At 41.5% G+C, this 16,214-nt stretch overlaps 1 protein-coding gene across 1 annotated transcript in view; it reads right to left on the bottom strand.

Moving 5' to 3' along the window:
* The window catches only part of ca10a (carbonic anhydrase Xa), a 107,794-nt gene that overhangs the window by 81,644 nt on the left and 9,936 nt on the right, over positions 1 to 16,214 (bottom strand). The gene's annotated exons all lie outside the window — the stretch shown is intronic.

The raw sequence follows: 16,214 nt of genomic DNA, 5'->3' as shown, positions 1-16,214 counted from the left end.
CATTTATTACATCATATTCCTGGCATATATATATATATATATATATATATATATATATATATATATATATATATATATATATATATATATATAAATCAATATTTGTGGCCTGGTACCACCAACAAAATTCATATACCCTTTTGAGAAAATACCATTTTACTGCACGGGACTGTAGAGCAGAAAGATTCCACCTTCACCTTGAACTGCCAGTATAATACACGATGGTGATGTATGAAAGGTCGCCGTCACAATCCTTACAGTAAAGGTGGTAAACAGTGCTTGAAAATATTCACTAGACATCTATCTTCAATTGTACAGGAGTCATAAGGATAAGTGGATACCAGAATGTTGATGGTGCATCCCGATTCAAGAAAACATGCTACATAGTATCTATGTGGCAAAATGAGTCTTAACTGACAAAAAAACAATAACCTTCCTTTGCACACAACTTAACAATGTTTGTGCACTACAAGAACAGCAGGCTACTAAACTGCTTGTCAACAACATTCACAAGAGGTTGCCATAGTGCAATTGCATCTTATTTTTAGAATGGAAATATTTTATCTTAATAGTTACCGGTAGTTAGTTTCAGTAGTGGATAAACAGTCTTTAACTCCCTTGTCACTGAACGTTCTGTTCGCAGTTGCAGAACTTGGCCACAAGTGTGGATGTTCAGATGGCTCTAAATGTTAAATGTGGAGGTAAGACTATAGCTGATGGGATCACATGTGTGATCTTTGGTGCCTTCAGTCACATGAATTCCAAAGACTGGCATCGTGAGCACAGGCCAGTGAATACTTCTCTTCAACATGGCAGGAAACAGCAAAAAAAATAACCCAAACAAACAAATCTGTCACCTGAAGCTGGGCACTTCTAAAGCCGAGCTAAGCAAATCTTGGAGTATGTAATGTTGCTGCAGCCTATAGCAGGAATTCTGTATGCACTACAGAAACCAGGTCAGACATTCTACACAGCAGTAGCTGTTGTTTGGTGTAGCAGCAGCCTTCTACCTTTTACAAAATCACAAAATGTCAAAAAGATGTGTACATAGTCTACCTTAACTGACTGCAGCTAAAATAGATAATGATTCTTCCTAAATATCTTTTCACAGCAGTTTAGACAGTATAGTAACAGCCTTTCCTATCTACTAGGTAGAAGTTGACTGGAGTGATAGGATCTGTCATCAGTAAAGCTGACACCCAGATGAAGCAGAAACCCAGCTTCAGATTCTCCAGGTCAGTCTGGAAAGGGCTGGGTACACTTACTGTATGTGAGGATTTGTGAAGTTCTTTCAGTGATTCGTGCAAGGAAAGAATTTTCCACTACTTTCTCCATCTGTGCAGCCTCCTGGCAGTGCCCACAATTTTGTTTTGGCTGCCTTAGAAGTTGTGACAATTGCACACTTCATACCAGGAACGCAGATGCCGTGTGATACAAGAGAAGACTTAGACAACTGATTGGTGCCCTAATCAGATTGGGTCTGAAAGGAGATCTTTGTTAGACAAAGCAAAACAACCAGCACTGAAATAGCTTGTGGGTCAATAGTTACACTTACTCATGCTCTGATGCAATCAAAAATGTAATCAATCATCCATTTATAAATGTGTACAAACAAGAAAAAAAACCACTGTGCACAGTTTGTGATCATCTGCAAAACAAAAAAAATGCCATGCAGAATAAATGAAAAATGAGACACAATGTCTGACTGATTTCCTAGACTCATGATCATTAACATCCATGATGCATGTGTGTACCCAGAAGACAGAGAGAAAGTGAAGTCAAACATGCCTTTAGTGGCTGCCCATTCCCCGCCAATAATCTCTTAGACACAAATCACCCGTGCTCCATAGTCATCTCTCTGTTTCCTTAATTAAGTTTTGATCAATGGCTGTCACTCTGTAAACTGCCTGTACCTGCTTTCCATGCATGCTTCACTTGCCCATTAGCATCCGTTATTGATTTTAAAGAGCTTCGCTTAAAACTGAATGGACGCCCTGATCTGCTTTGGAGCATTGCTTTCTCCAACAGTACCTTCTAATCTGACAGGTAACAGGACCTGGTAGCACAATGTTACATTAAAAATCCATGTATAGCAGCGCTGTAGCTGTGTTTCTGGGTGGCTGCTTACTGTGCACCAGTCCACTACAGTAGCTACACAACCTGGTAGGTGGGAAACCAGCTGTGTAAGGTCTTCAGTGATATTTAACTTTCATCTAAAAAAAAAAAATCACATTTCTTATCACCAGAAATATGTTACGCACCAGGATTCCTGCCATGCACATGTAAATGAACACTATAAGACCTTTTGTTTCCCTCCCAGCTTCCCCTGTCAGTGGTCCAACATCATTAAGTCCCTCCCCAACTCCTTGAAAAGCGTATTAAAAGGCTGTGTGCAACCGTTGGTCAAGAGAGCACAGCAGAAAACTCCACATGTGAAGAGTAATCAGTCTGCCCAGCCGGGCTCAACGCGCATGTCCCCTGGCCCCTGGAGCACAGTCTATCCATACCCCATGTGTGTGGCAGGCGCTAACAGTGAATGTCAGTAGGGCTCGGAAATAACGGCCACTCTGGCTGGACGGTCACAGAGATGCGGACATTCCGAGGAGCGCAACTACCCGGCCTTCACCACAGGCTCATCGCCACACCACTGGTGAACAAATGCGGGCCAAATTGTCAATCTCTGACACGCTCTTTATACAGCTCCATCTCTGACACCCTCCTTATACAGCTCAAGATGGTGTGCGTCTGCACCCAGCAGCAGATCCCACAGGATGTGACTCTGATTCAGAGATGCTGCTTTAAGCCTCTCCCTCTTTATCCTTTTTAGGGTTCACACACATAGTGTGGGAACCCTATTGTAATTGCTCGAGTTTTTTAGGGTTCACACACATAGTGTGGGAACCCTATTGTAATTGCTCGAGTTTTTAGGGTTCACACACACATAGTGTGGGAACCCTATTGTAATTGTTAGAATTTTTCTTTCTTATTATTCTTTGTCCCATTTTTTGACCTAAAACGTATTGTGCAGCCTAGACCGTAATGCCTAGAAACCCCAAACTTGGCAAAAAGGTTCAGTTAACTCCAAGGACCAGATTCCCATACAGGGACCCAAATTGGCCTGATGGTGGCGCTATAGCAGACCATATTGACGTTTTGTCCATATCTCCTACACCGTAAGTCCTAGAACCAAAATTCCAGTTCCTATACATTCCTTGACTAAATTCAATAGGACAATTAATATACAACCATTAAGCTCCGCCCACTTAGATTTCGAGTTAATTTGCATAATGTGCAAAATCACACACATATTTGAGCGCGAACTAGTCCCTGGATTTTTCACATACATGCACATATGTGGTATCAAAACGTTCAGAAGAGTCTGAACTTTAAAATGTATCCAACAAAAATGCTAATTTCTTCACTACCTAGTCAGTATAAGCCAATCAAATGAGGGGGCGTAAATTCAATAGTAAATTTTGCGCATATGGAGCTCTAACTTAAGAAAACTTGCATGTTATGAGATGGCACTTCACAGACAGCTTCCCTGTGAGGGTCTGGGGCAGCTCGCAGAGGTTGCCATACCTCACCTGCTAGGGGGCGCTATAACATGCAAAAATTTGCCCCATGCACTCAGATTGGCCGATCCACATGAAACTTGACAGACATCATCTATGGGCTTCTGGAAACCAGGTCCTAAAGCAGACATGCCATACTTCCAAAATGGCTGACGTAATCGGCCAATCAGTGATCGGCACGCGTTTGACAGGCTTACAATTTGTCGATCTGCACGAAACCTCTTGGGTGTGGACAAGTGCACGCCCCCTATGACATAATCCAGCCGGGTGTCGATTGGCCACTGGGGGGCGCTATTGCAAAAAAAGCAAGTGTATCCCCTACATAATTCCACTTGGGAACATGCAATTGGACTCTTTTGATTCCTTGCAGTAGTGCGAACAACTTTCCCATTACATGTCCTATTAAAAAATGCACAGTTTATTTACAGTTAATAATAGTTTGAAATCATCACTTTTCATACTCCTCCTAGGATTTTCATACTATCATGTCAAGCAAAGTCTTATAATACTCTACAGAGTGTGAAATCAAAAAACAATCCAAAGATTTTGGATTTGAGGACACTTATACCTGCTAAATATTTTTTTTATGGACAGCATCGATACATATAATATTCATATTCTTAAAGCTCTTTCATATTTTACCCAATTCTGACCAAAATGCACAAGCCCATTCAGAATCCCATCCTGAACAAATTTGTCAAGTTTAATCTAAATCGGTTATCGTATGGCTCTACAGTGCAGTATTATATACAATGCATAAGAATGCATGTAAAGTCCCTCTGTCACCTTCTCCTTCTCACACGCACGCAGCCTGAAACTCACACTCTCAGTCTCTCTCACACTCTCACCCACATTCCCCCTCCCATCTCTGTGCCCTAAGTAAACATTGCTCTGGCTACCTAGATCTCTCTGTGTCTATGAACCAGGCACACACACATACAGGCGCAAGCAGGCCTTCCTATAGCATTCACAATGACACTTCCCTAGCCATACCCACCCATATCTCAGTGACTAACACATGCTCATACAAACTGATATTTGGCTTCTTTTTTGTCTCTCTCTCTCACACAAACACACAGACACACACACCTTTATACCTATATGTATGTATAGTTTCTATGTATATTTATGTATGTATGTATTAGTATATGTTGTCATAGTTTGAATACATATACTACCACACACACACACACACACACACACACACACACACACACACACACTTCTACCTAAATGTATGTATAGTTTGTATGCATATCTATAGTATATGTATAGTATATGTCAGTCATACCAGTGATGTCAGTCATATCAGACATGCCAGTCCAGTCATGTCAGTTATATCAGTCATGTTCTGCCAGTCATGTAAGTCATGTCATGCCAATCATTTCAGTCCAGTCATATCAGTCCTATCAGTCATGTCAGTCAAATCTTCAAATCATTAGTCATGCCAGTTATGTCAGTCATATCAGTCATGTTAATTTTGTTCGTCATGCCAGAGATGTCATTCCAGTCATGCCAGTCATATCAGTTATGTCAGTAATGCCAGTCATGGCAGTCATGCCAGGCTTTGCAGACTACATTCATACTTTGAATACACAGGCAGTCATGTTAGGCGTGCTACGTGTGCAAGGAGTGAAATAACAAAGCATAGTCTCTGGCTCCCTCAATCTCTCTCTGTCAGTAATATAGAGGCCCAATCATGTATAGACAAGTGCAGGCCTTCCTATACTGTTCACATAGATGCAGCTCTAGCCAGATGTGCTATTTTTGTGTCTCCCTTTCTGACACACGCAGATGTCATCACACTCTACATCTGTAGAGCACACACTGGCCAAACCCAAACAGCTTTTTTTTCACTTTTAGGTCTAAAGGACCTTTTGGGCTTCCTTTTGCCTATTGAGGCCAAAATGCCTATTGGTGTGTGAACCCGCCAATCGCCGCTTGTTCTTCTTATTATTATTATTTTTCAGGCTGTAAAACGCATACTGCAGCCTAGACCGTAAGGCCCAGAAACACCAAACTTGTCAGACAGGTGCACCAGAGGTGCAATGAGGGAAACCCAGACAATGACCCACATTGGCCTGATGGTGGCGCTATAGCGCAGCATTTTGCGTTTTGGTCCATATCTCCTACACCGTAGGTCATAGAAACGAAATTCCACTTCTGATGGATTCCTTGGATCAAACCAAACAAAAAAGCCTCTAGGACCCTTTAGCTCCGCCCACTTAGATTTCGAGTTAATTTGCATAATGTGCAAAATCACACACATATTTTTCTTTCTTATTATTCTTTGTCCCATTTTTTGACCTAAAACGTATTGTGCAGCCTAGACCGTAATGCCTAGAAACCCCAAACTTGGCAAAAAGGTTCAGTTACCTCCAAGGACCAGATTCCCATACAGGGACCCAAATTGGCCTGATGGTGGCGCTATAGCGGACCATATTGACTTTTTGTCCATATCTCCTACACCGTAGGTCCTAGAACCAAAATTCCAGTTCCTATACATTCCTTGACTAAATTCAATAGGACAATTAATATACAACCATTAAGCTCCGCCCACTTAGATTTCGAGTTAATTTGCATAATGTGCAAAATCACACACATCTTTGAGCGCGAACTAGTCCCTGGATTTTTCACATACATGCACATATGTGGTATCAAAACGTTCAGAAGAGTCTGAACTTTAAAATGTATCCAACAAAAATGCTAATTTCTTCACTACCTAGTCAGTATAAGCCAATCAAATGAGGGGGCGTAAATTCAATAGTAAATTTTGCACATATGGAGCTCTAACTTAAGAAAACTTGCATGTAATGAGATGGCACTTCACAGACAGCTTCCCTGTGAGGGTCTGGGGCAGCTCGCAGAGGTTGCCATACCTCACCTGCTAGGGGGCGCTATAACATGCAAAAATTTGCCCCATGCACTCAGATTGGCCGATCCACATGAAACTTGACAGACATCATCTATGGGCCTCTGGAAACCAGGTCCTAAAGCAGACATGCCATACTTCCAAAATGGCTGACGTAATCGGCCAATCAGTGATCGGCACGCGTTTGACAGGCTTACCATTGGTCGATCTGCACGAAACCTCTTGGGTGTGGACAAGTGCACGCCCCCTATGACATAATCCAGCCGGGTGTCGATTGGCCACTGGGGGGCGCTATTGCAAAAAAAGCAAGTGTATCCCCTACATAATTCCACTTGGGAACATGCAATTGGACTCTTTTGATTCCTTGCAGTAATGCGAACAACTTTCCCATTACATGTCCTATTAAAAAATGCACAGTTTATTTACAGTTAATAATAATTTGAAATCATCACTTTTCATACTGCTCCTAGGATTTTCATACTATCATGTCAAGCAAAGTCTTATAATACTCTACAGAGTGTGAAATCAAAAAACAATCCAAAGATTTTGGATTTGAGGACACTTATACCTGCTAAATATTTTTTTAATGGACAGCATCGATACATATAATATTCATATTCTTAAAGCTCTTTCATATTTTATCCAATTCTGACCAAAATGCACAAGCCCATTCAGAATCCCATCCTGAACAAAGTTGTCAAGTTTCATCTAAATCGGTTATCGTATGGCTCTACGGTGCAGTATTATATACAATGCATAAAAATGCATGTAAAGTCCCTCTGTCACCTTCTCCTTCTCACACGCACGCAAGCTGAAACTCACACCCTCAGTCTCTCTCACACTCTCACCCACATTCCCCCTCCCATCTCTGTGCCCTAAGTAAACATTGCTCTGGCTACCTAGATCTCTCTGTGTCTATTAACCAGGCACACACACATACAGGTGCAAGCAGGCCTTCCTATAGCATTCACAATGACACTTCCCTAGCCATACCCACCCATATCCCAGTGACTAACACATGCTTATACAAACTGATATTTGGCTTCTTTTTTGTCTCTCTCTCTCACACAAACACACAGACACACACACCTTTATACCTATATGTATGTATAGTTTCTATGTATACTTATGTATGTATGTATTAGTATATGTTGTCATAGTTTGAATATATATACTACCACACACACACACACACACACACACACACACACACACACACTTCTACCTAAATGTATGTATAGTTTGTATGCATATCTATAGTATATGTCAGTCATACCAGTGATGTCAGTCATCTCAGACATGCCAGTCCAGTCATGTCAGTTATATCAGTCATGTCAGTGATGCCAGTCATGCCAGTCATGTTCTGCCAGTCATGTAAGTCATGTCATGCCAATCATTTCAGTCCAGTCATATCAGTCCTATCAGTCATGTCAGTCCAGTCATGTCAGTCAAATCTTCAAATCATTACAGTCATGCCAGTTATGTCAGTCATATCAGTCATGTTAATTTTGTTCGTCATGCCAGTGATGTCATTCCAGTCATATCAGTTATGTCAGTAATGCCAGTCATGTCAGTCATGCCAGGCTTTGCAGACTACATTCATACTTTGAATACACAGGCAGTCATGTTAGGCGTGCTACGTGTACAAGGAGTGAAATAACAAAGCATAGTCTCTGGCTCCCTCAATCTCTCTCTGTCAGTAATATAGAGGCCCAATCATGTATAGGCAAGTGCAGGCCTTCCTATACTGTTCACATAGATGCAGCTCTAGCCAGATGTGCTATTTTTGTGTCTCCCTTTCTGACACACGCAGATGTCATCACACTCTACATCTGTAGAGCACACACTGGCCAAACCCAAACAGCTTTTTTCACTTTTAGGTCTAAAGGACCTTTTGGGCTTCCTTTTGCCTATTGAGGCCTAAATGCCTATTGGTGTGTGAACCCGCCAATCGCCGCTTGCGGCTATATTCTTTCTTATTATTATTCTTTGTCCCATTTTTTGACCTAAAACGTATTGTGCAGCCTAGACCGTAATGCCTAGAAACCCCAAACTTGGCAAAAAGGTTCAGTTAACTCCAAGGACCAGATTCCCATACAGGGACCCAAATTGGCCTGATGGTGGCGCTATAGCAGACCATATTGACTTTTTGTCCATATCTCCTACACCGTAAGTCCTAGAACCAAAATTCCAGTTCCTATACATTCCTTGACTAAATTCAATAGGACAATTAATATACAACCATTAAGCTCCGCCCACTTAGATTTCGAGTTAATTTGCATAATGTGCAAAATCACACACATATTTGAGCGCAAACTAGTCCCTGGATTTTTCACATACATGCACATATGTGGTATCAAAACGTTCAGAAGAGTCTGAACTTTAAAATCTATCCAACAAAAATGCTAATTTCTTCACTACCTAGTCAGTATAAGCCAATCAAATGAGGAGGCGTAAATTCAATAGTAAATTTTGCGCATATGGAGCTCTAACTTAAGAAAACTTGCATGTAATGAGATGGCACTTCACAGACAGCTTCCCTGTGAGGGTCTGGGGCAGCTCGCAGAGGTTGCCATACCTCACCTGCTAGGGGGCGCTATAACATGCAAAAATTTGCCCCATGCACTCAGATTGGCCGATCCACATGAAACTTGGCAGACATCATCTATGGGCCTCTGGGAACCAGGTCCTAAAGCAGACACTCCATACTTCCAAAATGGCTGACGTAATCGGCCAATCAGTGATCGGCACGCGTTTGACAGGCTTACCATTGGTCGATCTGCACGAAACCTCTTGGGTGTGGACAAGTGCACACCCCCTATGACATAATCCAGCCAGGTGTCGATTGGCCACTGGGGGGCGCTATTGCAAAAAAAGCAAGTGTATCCCCTACATAATTCCACTTGGGAACATGCAATTGGACTCTTTTGATTCCTTGCAGTAGTGCGAACAACTTTCCCATTACATGTCCTATTAAAAAATGCACAGTTTATTTACAGTTAATAATAGTTTGAAATCATCACTTTTCATACTCCTCCTAGGATTTTCATACTATCATGTCAAGCAAAGTCTTATAATACTCTACAGAGTGTGAAATCAAAAAACAATCTAAAGATTTTGGATTTGAGGACACTTATACCTGCTAAATATTTTTTTAATGGACAGCATCGATACATATAATATTCATATTCTTAAAGCTCTTTCATATTTTACCCAATTCTGACCAAAATGCACAAGCCCATTCAGAATCCCATCCTGAACAAATTTGTCAAGTTTCATCTAAATCGGTTATCGTATGGCTCTACAGTGCAGTATTATATACAATGCATAAGAATGCATGTAAAGTCCCTCTGTCACCTTCTCCTTCTCACACGCACGCAAGCTGAAACTCACACTCTCAGTCTCTCTCACACTCTCACCCACATTCCCCCTCCCATCTCTGTGCCCTAAGTAAACATTGCTCTGGCTACCTAGATCTCTCTGTGTCTATTAACCAGGCACACACACATACAGGCGCAAGCAGGCCTTCCTATAGCATTCACAATGACACTTCCCTAGCCATACCCACCCATATCTCAGTGACTAACACATGCTCATACAAACTGATATTTGGCTTCTTTTTTGTCTCTCTCTCACACAAACACAGACACACACACCTTTATACCTATATGTATGTATAGTTTCTATGTATACTTATGTATGTATGTATTAGTATATGTTGTCATAGTTTGAGTACATACACTACCACACACACACACACACACTTCTACCTAAATGTATGTAGTTTGTATGCATATCTATAGTATATGTATAGTATATGTAAGTCATGCCAGTGATGTCAGTCATATCAGTCATGCCAGTCATGTTCTGCCAGTCATGTAAGTCATGTCATGCCAATCATTTCAGTCCAGTCATATCAGTCATTTCAGTCCAGTCATATCAGTCATGTCAGTCAAATCATCAAATCATTACAGTCATGCCAGTTATGTCAGTCATATCAGTCATGTTAATTTTGTTCGTCATGGCAGTGATGTCATTCCAGTCATGCCAGTCATGTCAGTCATGTAATGCCAGGCTTTGCAGACTACATTCATACTTTGAATACATGGGCAGTCATGTTAGGCATGCTAGGTGTGTAAAGAGTGAATTAACAAAGCATAGTCTCTGGCTCCCTCAATCTATCTCTGTCGGTGATATACAGGCCCAATCATGTATAGACACATGCAGGCCTTCCTATATTGTTCACATAGATGCAGCCCTAGCCAGATGTGCTGTTTCTGTGTCTCCCTTTCTGACACATGCAGATATCATTACACACTATCTGTAGAGCACACACTGGCCAAACCCAAACAGCTTCTTTTCACTTTTAGGTCTAAAGGACCTTTTGGGCTTCCTTTTGCTTATTGTGTGTGTGAACCCGCCTATCGCCGCTTGCGGCTATATTTCTTCTTATTATTATTATTTTTCAGGCTGTAAAACGCATACTGCAGCCTAGACCATAAGGCCCAGAAACACCAAACTTGTCAGACAGGTGCACCAGAGGTGCAATGAGGGAAACCCAGACAATGACTCACATTGGCCTGATGGTGGCGCTATAGCGCAGCATTTTGCGTTTTGGTCCATATCTCCTACACCGTAGGTCATAGAAACGAAATTCCACTTCTGATGGATTCCTTGGCTCAAACCAAACAAAAAAGCCTCTAGGACCCTTTAGCTCCGCCCACTTAGATTTCGAGTTAATTTGCATAATGTGCAAAATCACACACATCTTTGAGCGCGAACTAGTCCCTGGATTTTTCACATACATGCACATATGTGGTATCAAAACGTTCAGAAGAGTCTGAACTTTAAAATGTATCCAACAAAAATGCTAATTTCTTCACTACCTAGTCAGTATAAGCCAATCAAATGAGGGGGCGTAAATTCAATAGTAAATTTTGCGCATATGGAGCTCTAACTTAAGAAAACTTGCATGTAATGAGATGGCACTTCACAGACAGCTTCCCTGTGAGGGTCTGGGGCAGCTCGCAGAGGTTGCCATACCTCACCTGCTAGGGGGCGGTATAACATGCAAAAATTTGCCCCATGCACTCAGATTGGCTGATCCACATGAAACTTGGCAGACATCATCTATGGGCCTCTGGGAACCAGGTCCTAAAGCAGACATGCCATACTTCCAAAATGGCTGACGTAATCGGCCAATCAGTGATCGGCACGCGTTTGACAGGCTTACCATTGGTCGATTTGCACGAAACATCTTGGGTGTGGACAAGTGCACACCCCCTATGACATAATCCAGCCGGGTGTCGATTGGCCACTGGGGGGCGCTATTGCAAAAAAAGCAAGTATATCCCCTACATAATTCCACTTGGGAACATGCAAATGGACTCTTTTGATTCCTTGCAGTAATGCGAACAACTTTCCCATTACATGTCCTATTAAAAAATGCACAGTTTATTTACAGTTATTAATAGTTTGAAATCATCACTTTTCATACTGCTCCTAGGATTTTCATACTATCATGTCAAGCAAAGTCTTATAATACTCTACAGAGTGTGAAATCAAAAAACAATCCAAAGATTTTGGATTTGAGGACACTTATACCTGCTAAATATTTTTTTAATGGACAGCATCGATACATACAATATTCATATTCTTAAAGCTCTTTCATATTTTATCCAATTCTGACCAAAATGCACAAGCCCATTCAGAATCCCATCCTGAACAAATTTGTCAAGTTTCTTCTAAATCGGTTATCGTATGGCTCTACAGTGCAGTATTATATACAATGCATAAAAATGCATGTAAAGTCCCTCTGTCACCTTCTCCTTCTCACACGCACGCAAGCTGAAACTCACACACTCAGTCTCTCTCACACTCTCACCCACATTCCCCCTCCCATCTCTGTGCCCTAAGTAAACATTGCTCTGGCTACCTAGATCTCTCTGTGTCTATTAACCAGGCACACACACATACAGGCGCAAGCAGGCCTTCCTATAGCATTCACAATGACACTTCCCTAGCCATACCCACCCATATCTCAGTGACTAAGACATGCTCATACAAACTGATATTTGGCTTCTTTTTTGTCTCTCTCTCACACAAACACACAGACACACACACCTTTATACCTATATGTATGTATAGTTTCTATGTATACTTATGTATGTATGTATGTATTAGTATATGTTGTCATAGTTTGAGTACATACACTACCACACACACACACACACACACACACACACACACACACACACTTCTACCTAAATGTATGTATAGTTTGTATGCATATCTGTCCAGTCATAACAGTCATGTCAGTCATGTCAGTCCAGTCATATCAGTCATGTCAGTCCAGTCATATCAGTCATGTCAGTCCAGTCATGTCAGACATAAGTCATGTCAGTCATATCAGTCATGTCATTACAGTCATGCCAGTCATGTCACTCATTCCAGTTATGTCAGTCATATCAGTCATGTTACTTTTGTTCATCATGCCAGTGATGTAATTTCAGTCATATCAGTTATGTCAGTCATGCCAGTCATGTCAGTCATGTTATGGCAGGCTTTGCAGACTACATTCATACTTTGAATACACGGGCAGTCATGTTAGGCGTGCAAGGTGTGCAAGGAGTGAATTAACAAAGCATAGTCTCTGGCTCCCTCAATCTCTCTCTGTCGGTGATATACAGGCCCAATCATGTATGGGCACATGCAGGCCTTCCTATATTGTTCACATAGATGCAGCCCTAGCCAGATGTGCTATTTCTGTGTCTCCCTTTCTGACACACACAGATGTCATCACACTCTATCTGTAGAGCACACACTGGCCAAACCCAAACAGCTTCTTTTCACTTTTAGGTCTAAAGGACCTTTTGGGCTTCCTTTTGCCTATTGAGGCCAAAATGTGCCTATTTGTGTGTGAACCCGCCAATCGCCGCTTGCGGCTATATTCTTCTTATTATTATTATTTTTCAGGCTGTAAAACGCATACTGCAGCCTAGACCATAAGGCCCAGAAACACCAAACTTGTCAGACAGGTGCACCAGAGGTGCAATGAGGGAAACCCAGACAATGACTCACATTGGCCTGATGGTGGCGCTATAGCGCAGCATTTTGCGTTTTGGTCCATATCTCCTACACCGTAGGTCATAGAAACGAAATTCCACTTCTGATGGATTCCTTGGCTCAAACCAAACAAAAAAGCCTCTAGGACCCTTTAGCTCCGCCCACTTAGATTTCGAGTTAATTTGCATAATGTGCAAAATCACACACATCTTTGAGCGCGAACTAGTCCCTGGATTTTTCACATACATGCACATATGTGGTATCAAAACGTTCAGAAGAGTCTGAACTTTAAAATGTATCCAACAAAAATGCTAATTTCTTCACTACCTAGTCAGTATAAGCCAATCAAATGAGGGGGCGTAAATTCAATAGTAAATTTTGCGCATATGGAGCTCTAACTTAAGAAAACTTGCATGTAATGAGATGGCACTTCACAGACAGCTTCCCTGTGAGGGTCTGGGGCAGCTCGCAGAGGTTGCCATACCTCACCTGCTAGGGGGCGGTATAACATGCAAAAATTTGCCCCATGCACTCAGATTGGCTGATCCACATGAAACTTGGCAGACATCATCTATGGGCCTCTGGGAACCAGGTCCTAAAGCAGACATGCCATACTTCCAAAATGGCTGACGTAATCGGCCAATCAGTGATCGGCACGCGTTTGACAGGCTTACCATTGGTCGATTTGCACGAAACATCTTGGGTGTGGACAAGTGCACACCCCCTATGACATAATCCAGCCGGGTGTCGATTGGCCACTGGGGGGCGCTATTGCAAAAAAAGCAAGTATATCCCCTACATAATTCCACTTGGGAACATGCAAATGGACTCTTTTGATTCCTTGCAGTAATGCGAACAACTTTCCCATTACATGTCCTATTAAAAAATGCACAGTTTATTTACAGTTATTAATAGTTTGAAATCATCACTTTTCATACTGCTCCTAGGATTTTCATACTATCATGTCAAGCAAAGTCTTATAATACTCTACAGAGTGTGAAATCAAAAAACAATCCAAAGATTTTGGATTTGAGGACACTTATACCTGCTAAATATTTTTTTAATGGACAGCATCGATACATACAATATTCATATTCTTAAAGCTCTTTCATATTTTATCCAATTCTGACCAAAATGCACAAGCCCATTCAGAATCCCATCCTGAACAAATTTGTCAAGTTTCTTCTAAATCGGTTATCGTATGGCTCTACAGTGCAGTATTATATACAATGCATAAAAATGCATGTAAAGTCCCTCTGTCACCTTCTCCTTCTCACACGCACGCAAGCTGAAACTCACACACTCAGTCTCTCTCACACTCTCACCCACATTCCCCCTCCCATCTCTGTGCCCTAAGTAAACATTGCTCTGGCTACCTAGATCTCTCTGTGTCTATTAACCAGGCACACACACATACAGGCGCAAGCAGGCCTTCCTATAGCATTCACAATGACACTTCCCTAGCCATACCCACCCATATCTCAGTGACTAAGACATGCTCATACAAACTGATATTTGGCTTCTTTTTTGTCTCTCTCTCACACAAACACACAGACACACACACCTTTATACCTATATGTATGTATAGTTTCTATGTATACTTATGTATGTATGTATGTATTAGTATATGTTGTCATAGTTTGAGTACATACACTACCACACACACACACACACACACACACACACACACACACACTTCTACCTAAATGTATGTATAGTTTGTATGCATATCTGTCCAGTCATAACAGTCATGTCAGTCATGTCAGTCCAGTCATATCAGTCATGTCAGTCCAGTCATATCAGTCATGTCAGTCCAGTCATGTCAGACATAAGTCATGTCAGTCATATCAGTCATGTCATTACAGTCATGCCAGTCATGTCACTCATTCCAGTTATGTCAGTCATATCAGTCATGTTACTTTTGTTCATCATGCCAGTGATGTAATTTCAGTCATATCAGTTATGTCAGTCATGCCAGTCATGTCAGTCATGTTATGGCAGGCTTTGCAGACTACATTCATACTTTGAATACACGGGCAGTCATGTTAGGCGTGCAAGGTGTGCAAGGAGTGAATTAACAAAGCATAGTCTCTGGCTCCCTCAATCTCTCTCTGTTGGTGATATACAGGCCCAATCATGTATGGGCACATGCAGGCCTTCCTATATTGTTCACATAGATGCAGCCCTAGTTTTCCTTGTAACTGCAGTCAGCTCTTTAAATCCCCCCTCCCATTCTAGAACAACATAAGAAAGAAAGAAAGAAAGAAAGAAAGAAAGAAAGAAACTATAATAAAGTCTAATAAACTATAAGCCTCCATAAACTATACAGTCTCCATAAAAGTTAATGCTGTGCTGCAGACTTCCTGTGACCCTGGTCACGCAGGTGCACTATAAAGAGCTTGCCTCCTCTAGAGGAAGAACCAGATATTTGGCTTTGGTAATTTTTTCATTTGTTCATAAGCAAGCGGAGAAATAAACCAGACAGTCCAAACTGAGATGGCCTCTGACACCACCGTGACTCTGTTTCCCTGTCCTTCACTGCAGCTATACTAATGCAGGCTTAGCAATGCTCAGCGAATATGTAACATGTTTAATTAGGCACTGATGTAATATTAAGCACATGGATTTTACTTAGCAGTACAGGTGATGAATATTACATGGTCACATAAAGGTTCCTGCTGGAGAAATGACTTCCTTTCAGT

This window comes from Brachyhypopomus gauderio, chromosome 3 (genome assembly GCF_052324685.1).
Source record: "Brachyhypopomus gauderio isolate BG-103 chromosome 3, BGAUD_0.2, whole genome shotgun sequence".
NCBI lineage: Eukaryota > Metazoa > Chordata > Actinopteri > Gymnotiformes > Hypopomidae > Brachyhypopomus > Brachyhypopomus gauderio.
The sequence above is the reverse complement of the archived record's forward strand: the minus strand, read 5'-3'. Positions and strand labels throughout refer to the sequence as shown.